Source organism: Nannospalax galili, unplaced genomic scaffold, assembly GCF_000622305.1.
Source record: "Nannospalax galili isolate Female #2095 unplaced genomic scaffold, S.galili_v1.0 scaffold868, whole genome shotgun sequence".
Lineage (NCBI taxonomy): Eukaryota > Metazoa > Chordata > Mammalia > Rodentia > Spalacidae > Nannospalax > Nannospalax galili.
The window spans coordinates 462,565-470,503 of NW_008357487.1; the positions used below are offsets into that span (position 1 = coordinate 462,565).

Here is a 7,939-nt window from a genome sequence, read left to right on the forward strand (position 1 = left end):
CCTATCCTCCTGTTGGCCCATCTGGACCTGTGGTCTATTAGTCCATCTGTCTGCCCAATGGTTTGTTTAGACCTGATCCTGCCCTCTGCTTCCTGTTGCTCCTGCAGCTCAGGAACACTGTAGCCAGCCTCTACAGCAGTCATGGTGCCTCCCCAGAGACCTCGAGCTGGCTGTCATCTTACCTTCACAGAGACTTCTGCATTTCTATCCATCTCCTAACTTTGGCCTCTGAGTCTTTTTAAAACCCCTTGTCTCTTTAACTCTTTGTATCCATTCTGTAACCTACATATACATATATGTGCTATATAGCTTCAGTCATCAACTTGACACACTTGGGAAGAGGTAACCTCAATGGGGGAATTTCCTTTACGGGATTGGCCTGTGGGCATGTTTGTGAGTCATTTTCTTGATTGTCAAGTGATGTGGGAGGGCCTGGCCCACTATGGGTGGTACTACTCCTAGGCAGGTGGCCTTGGGTTGTATAACAAAGCAAATTGAACATGGGCCAGTGAGCAGTGTTCCCTCACAGTTGGTGCTTCAGTTCCTACCTCCAGGGTCCTGCCCAAGCTCTGGCCCTGGCTTCCCTCTGTGAACTGTAAGCTATAAGGTGAAACAAACCCTTTCCTCCCCAAGTTGATTCTGGTCACTGTTTTATCACAGTCATATAAAGTAACCAGAACAACATACGTAGATAGATTTGCTCTGTGATGTGTACTGTGTAACCTGAGAGTTAATGTTAGTAATTAAAACTGAAATAAAAGACACTGTTTGCCTTGGCCAGGGTTAGCTGGTAAATTATTGCCAATAGAACTGCCATAGCTTGTTAATATAATGTTATTCACTAAATTCTGGCACTGTAGAAAAACAAGAATGTGTTCCTCTGTGTTTCTGTGTGCTCGTGACATAAAGTCACATCAGACTTGACTATATCAGCCACTTTGGGCTAGTAGAACAAATTACAATAGACTGTTGCTGGAGTAGTTGTAAAGGCTGGGCAGGTCAGGATGCTGATGGTACTGTACAGAAGGGCTCTCTTTCTAGTCTGCAGAAGGCTGCATTCCTGTGGTAAACTCACAAAGCAGAGCTAGGAAGAAAACTCTCTCCTGCATGTTTCTCCTTCTGAGGGCACCAATGCCATAGTGAGACTCTACCCTCAGGACCTCACCAAAATCTTCCAATTCTCAAAGGCCTCACCTACAAATACTACCATCTTGGGCTTTGACATACGACTTTGAGGACTTCAGTTCAGAACACTGGCCTTTCTTGAGAGCTTTGTTTCTGGGTGTGCCCTTTTTTTAGCTGTGCCAATGGCTATGCGCCCTGATTCAACCTGACAAGGAAGCAGATCTGTGATTTCAGGAGAGAGGCACTGCAGGAGGCATAGAATTTCTTTTTAAATTTTTTTTGATTTATTTATTTTTATTTTATGTATGGGTGTTTTGTCTGCATGTGTGTAAATACACTGCATGTGTGCAATGCCCACAGAGGCCAGAAGAGGGCATCAGATCCCCAAAGCTGTAGTTACAGATGGCTGTGAGGTGCTGAAATGGAAAGTATCACATGTGCTAGGTAGCTAGAACTTTTTAGGAATAAAAATGCATACCAAAGGCACTTGTTTGCAATCTAGGTAGAAAGGAGGATGGAGGTCTAATTTACCAAGTAATTACTGGGCTGCACTATGATCCTATTAATTTGACCTCTGTGAATGCTAAGAGTCAACCTCAGAGTGAATGGAGCTAGATTCAGGACTTAGAGGTCTAGCTTTATAACCTTAGTCAATGTCTAAGGTCTTTAAGGTCTAGTTTCTTCAGTTACAGAATAGGGACATTAAAAAGCATTTATTCTCCAGGTTTCTAAAATGAGGTTTTAATGAGATAAAGCATCCATTGGTGCTTTGTGGAAGACCAGGAGCTCCATAGATACCAGCTTTTCTCACAAACCCATAGCTATTAAAAAATAAAGCACTGTATAATGACAATGAAATAATTTAAGAACCCAAACCACAAAGTATAATCTGGTTTATTTGAGAGGAAGGTCTATTTCTGATTATTTTTCAGTTACCTTTGTGAGAACTGATCTGTTTACACAAAGTTCAGCAGGAAATCCAAGAAAGGAGGCCATTCACACTAAAAATAAAAAGGGTTTCAGCCAATGTTAACCTGAATAGGTATTATTTTATTTCACTTGGGTCTTTTCCTCTACCATGAGTGCTAATGAAAATAACCAAATGTACTTGAAATCTCCTGCTGCCCAGTGATCTGGCTCCATGAAGGCCCCGTGTCTGTAGTTCTGGTGCAGTGCTGGGGAAGATGAAGCACTTGGCCAGGAGGATGCGCCCTGCTCCCTGCACCCCCTCTAGCAATTCAGTATAGGTGAAGGGGGGCGGGGGGAGAAACAGTCTTTAAGGAGCTATGATGATTTTCCTTCCAGTTTCACAAAGATGAAGAGCAGAAGGACCCAACGTCATGTGGGACTCGAGGACTGCATGTTTTCCAGTGCTAATGCAGTCTGGAGCATGTTCTCCCCTCTTAGGTGAGGTTGCCTCAACAAGGGGAGCCCAGCATCGTCTTCAGGGCAGCGCTGGTCTACCCACGAATGCCACCACCTAGCCAGCAGCAAACCAAATCGCAGGCTGCAGGGCTTTGGCAACTGATCTTGGGCAAAAGTGAAACATCATGAATCTAAGCAATAGCTACATGGGCAAAATAAACGGGGGACTTACAATTATCTGCTTCTGGCAGGAGTCCGACTTACAGAGGCGCTTGGGAATGATAAATAAATGGTTTTTAAAAAAAAGAAAAGGCAAAAGCATCCAGAGTGATGTGATAATTCACACATTTAATTTGCTCAGAGACTATTTCAGTCATCCTTTCTGGCCCACACACACCCATGTCTCATCTGTAAGTGGGCTGGCATTTATGAGAAAGGATACAAAAACACTCATCTACTAAAGGAAGAGTTCTTTCAGATGATCCTACTTGTTCTGGTGTGAGATGCTCAATGGAGAATGTAAGAAGACAAGAGTGAATAGACAAGTGACGTTGCAGCTGGCTGTCAGCCAAACTTCCTCATTCACTGGCAGAAGCCTATTAGGCTGTAATTCCTTGAGTACATGGGCCATGACTTCCACTTCCTTGGCACTCTTGCCGTGCACCTAGTGCAATAGTCGGCATGAGTCTGATTGTAAACAGTGAGCTATTCATCATTCAGACCCGAAATATCTCCCCTCTGAACAAGGACCAGGTACTGTAATATGGAAGGCCAGACACACTCTGTTTATTTGGTTAATTCTCTCCTGATTCATGCACACTTTTACTTTATGGCTAGATTGCTATACCTTCAGTGGGCAGGGCATCATGCTGACCTGTAGCCAGAGTGGGCCTGCAGCCTGTGCCACAGTATCTCCCCTTCAGACCTCTGAAGCCAAAGAATGGACATGGATGAGGCATGGTACCAGTCGCAAAGGATCTTCTGGCTCATTTGTTTCATTACTATATCAGGTCAGCTCAGCTTCTATATAATTAGTTCAAAATTGCATTGTAAAGAAAAATTATGTGGCTAAAAACATGTTTCTACATGTATTTTCATGCACATGTATACACATAATGTATATAAAAATAATCAAAATCAGCTGAAATTTGCAAAGATGACAATTTCAGAAATATTATGAAGCTATAATTTTCAGAGGCAAGGAACATTCAAATATTGTGCAGTTAACTTGCAATTTTAGTGAAAACATTTCTGTCTTTTAGGACGTCTTCCCTCCTTCCCTCCAGTTTCATTAGATTTCGTATTTCTCCGTCTCCTTTATGAGAATCACATGTGACTCTAGGTCTTCCATGTTACCTCTGCTGCTTGCCGATCACTGGTCACTTGATGAGGCTCTGAATCACTTTTCAATTAGGGGCAATTAATCTTATTTCCAGAATTCAGTTGACTGTCTAGACACATTTTGGTTGTCACAACAGGATAAGGTGTTCCTGCCAACTGCTGGGTAGAGGCCAGACATGCTGGCAAACTTATTAGAGTACAGTGAGTTATTTCCCACAAGGGCTTGCCTGACCTAAACATCTGTAAACCTGAGAGAGCAACCTTGGCCCCAGCCACAGCTGGCCTTCTGCTTGAGCTGAGCCTGGATCCCTGAGTGACTCTGTGGAGCAAGCACATCCTACTAACCCACATCTCTGATTAGTCACCACTAAGTTGTCACCATCTTCCCCTCTCAGGCCCTAACACAGAATTAATCATTCTGTTAAGCCCCAAAACATTAGAATTGGGTTTTTTTCTTTTTAAAGTATTTATTTATTTATTTATTTATTTATTTGTGTGTGTGTATGTGTGTGTGTGGTGTGTTGTGTATTCTTGTACATACACAAGGAGGTCAGTGGATAACTTGTGGGAACTGGTTCTCTCCTTTTACCATGTGGATCCCAGGGATTAAACTCAGGTCATTAGGCTTGGCAGCAAGCAGCTCTACCTGATGAACCACCTCACTGGCCCAATACAGTTGCTGTTAAGACAATGACCCCCCACACTGACTCATAAATACAGGAAGGAAGGCAAATAGTGTAGAGGAAGGCTCAGAGGTGTGTCTGCAGAATACAGGAAAAGGCAAGAGAAAATGTATTTTGTTTTTCTTGTTTGAGAGTGTCATCATAGTAACTGAAATCCTGGCATTTTCTCCAAAGAAATGAATTCTTCAGGTATGGTCACTGAGAAAGTCATATGCGTAGGAAACAAAAGACCCACCAGGCACTGAAGCAACTGAGTAAGGAAGACAGTGATTCCCACACTTTGCACAACACCATGCTGACTCCCTTTACCATTTTACAAGTGACCAATATGTATTCCAAAGATATCACTGAATATAGATGCTCACAAGGAACCTTGCACATAAAAGCCTGAAAAAACACAGTCACAATGCTTAAAACATGGACACATTCTGAGAAATATGTCCTTAAGCAATTCTGTTGTTATATGAACATCACAAAATGTTTATCACAAACCATATGATGAATGTACAGTAGGCTGTACACCTAATGTAGATTTTATATATATATATATACACACACACACACACACACACACACATATATGCATAGCCTAGTGCTTCCAAGGCCATGATGGGCAAAAACTGAAATAAAACCAGAACCAAGCACAAAAGAAAATGGGCTGGAGAGATGATTCAATGGTTATGACCACAGGTTGCTCTTGTCAAGGTCCCAGATTCGGTTCCCAGTACCTACATGGTGGCTAACAAGTCTGTTACTCCAGTTCCAGGGGATCTGATGCCCTCTTCTGCCCTCCATGAGCATGGCATGCACATGGTATGCTTATATACACGCAGGCAAAGCACATACACATTAAAAAAATTTTTTTTTTAATTTAAAAGGCTAGACATAGTGGTGCATGCCTTCAATCTCAGCACCCGGGAGGCAGATACAGAAGGATCTCTGTGAGATGAAGGCCAGCCTGGTCTACATAGTGAGTTCTAGGCCAGCTAGTGCTATGGGGAGACTCTGTCTCAAAAAGACTAAAAATAATCTTTTTCTTTTTAATAGAAAATGGCATAATTAAGACACAAAATAAACACGACACATGAGGTTGCCACCAGCATAATTACTGCATGTTCTTTCACAGTAAATGTCTTTTCATAAGTAGGAATTGACTCAAAAATAACAATTAAAAAGTACAGTAATGTTTGTGACTTTTCCTAGAGGGACATGAATAAGCGTCTCTTTTTGCAGTTTGGGCACTGATGGCAGACCAAAGACAGACTAGGATTATGACCCAGTGAGTTCACTGGGTCACTTTACAGGAACAGAGGTGACTCAAAGACAGCTTCATCACCGTACACCCATCCCAACACTGGTGAAGACCCGTGAGAGACCCACGACGCATCTCTGGAGCCTTCTGCATGACTTGCAGACAACTGAGCAGGCTGAAGACCCTCTCCCTAGCAGTTATTACTGCTTACATAGCCTTGGGTAGGGCCTTGTGAATCTTGTAAATGTCAAGAACCTATCTGAGACTTAGAAGTTGTGTATTTCCTAAGACTAGAAAGTTTTGTTTTCTTGCTGAGTCTTAAGGAACCTCCCTTCAGGATGGAATGTTTTAATAATATATATAAACCCATAAAACAGTCACATACCATTTAATTACCAAATATTATGCACTGTACATAACTGCACATGCTGTCTGTGACACAGGGGCACAATTGAGGTTTGCTTACACTCTCATCACTGCAAGCATATGACTAATGTGTTTTGCTATAAATTGTAGTGACTATGATGTCATTTTCCATCTGTTTAATTGTATGGGACACCATCATACATGCATCCATTGCTGTCATTTCCTTTTATTTGAAATAATATTTATCATTATTTTTTGCGTTCACACACACATACACATGCCACAGTATGTGTGCTGCGTGTGTAGATCAGAGGACAACTTTATGGAGTCAGTTCTCTCTGTCCACCCTTACAATGTATTTCAGGCATTATATTTGGTCATCAGGTTTGTGTGGTGTTCTAGTTTGCCTTCTGTTGCTCTGATAAAACTCTGACCAAAACCAACTTAGGGCCAACGGGTTTATTTCATTTTACAAATCACAGTCTATCATCAAGGGAAGCCAAGGCAGGAACCTGGAGGCAAGAACTGGAGTAGAGACCATGGAGTACCACTGCTTACTGGCCTGCTTCCCCAGGCTTGCCCAGCTACTTTTGTTATACAGCTCAGGTCCACCTGCTCAGGGGACAGGACAGTGGGCTGGGTCCTCCCACATCAATTAGCAATAAAAACAATGCCCCCACTGACATGCCTACAAGTTAGTCTAATGGAGGAAATTCTTCAGTTCAGGTTCCCTCTTCCCATACGACACAAGTAGCAAGTTTTTATCCACTGTTGAATCCGACCAGCTCCTGACCACCTTTTCTTATGTTGCACACGACTGTGTTTTCAGGAGGAAGACAGACATGGAGGCTATAGCTCCCATGACATGTGGAAGCCTAGTCACTATGATTTTACTTTCCTGGTGTTGAGTAGGTGTGTCCTCAGAGACAGTCACTCCTCCCACCCAATCAGTCATGAGGGGTGGGTCTAAGGACAGATGCTGAGGAGCTGAGAAGCAGCTGAGAACTCTGTGAAGGGCTGAGGACACTGGGAAAAAGGGGAGAGTCTTAGCAAACTGGGCAAGGACAACTAGCCAGCCAATGGTGGGTGGCAGGTTTCAAAGCTTAGCCAAGATGTAAAACCAGGGTGAGCATGTCTTTGTAAGTAACCTTTTCCCAGAGAGCGTGTGCAGGTCTCTCAGGGGAGAACTTGGTGTAACACTGACACTAATTCTTCTTCCCTCTCTTGACAGAATTCTTGAACAATTGTCATATACCCATTAATGCTTTGTGGCAAATCAAGGGCCTAGAGACAAAACAAAATCCACAGTGTTGGGAGCAGTTGCTGGCCAAGTAGCTAACCAGGAAGCTGGTCAGAGTGCCTATATGTCAGAGCTGGGTAAGGCAGTTAGGGCAGATAGCTGACACCATAAATTATATAGGAAATCTCCACAGTGGACTAGAGTCAAACAATGCTAAACTAGTGCTTGCTTTGCCAGCACATACACTAAAATTGGGATGAAATAAGAAAGATTAGCATGCCCATACACAAGGATGGCAAGCAAGTTCATGAAGTGTTCTATTTTATTTTTATTTTTATTTTTATTTTATGTGTATGCATGTTTTGCCTGCATGTAGGTAAGTACACCCATGATGTACAATGCCTGTGGAGGACAGAAGAGGCTGTTGGATCCCTTGGGTTATGGACAGTTGTTAGCTGCCATGTGGTTGCTGGGATTCGAACCCAGGTCTTCTGCAAGAACAACCAGTGTTCTTAACTGATGAGCAATCTCTCCAGCCCCAGTTCTATATTTTTTAACACAGAGACC

At 42.8% G+C, this 7,939-nt stretch overlaps 1 non-coding gene across 1 annotated transcript; it reads left to right on the forward strand.

Annotated features, from left to right (window-relative positions):
- Nucleotides 1-7,593: 7,593 nt before the first annotated feature.
- Nucleotides 7,594-7,699, forward strand: LOC115067953. Its single transcript, XR_003847309.1, has one exon. It is a non-coding gene; the product is annotated as a U6 spliceosomal RNA (small nuclear RNA).
- The last annotated feature ends 240 nt before the right edge of the window (nucleotides 7,700-7,939 follow it).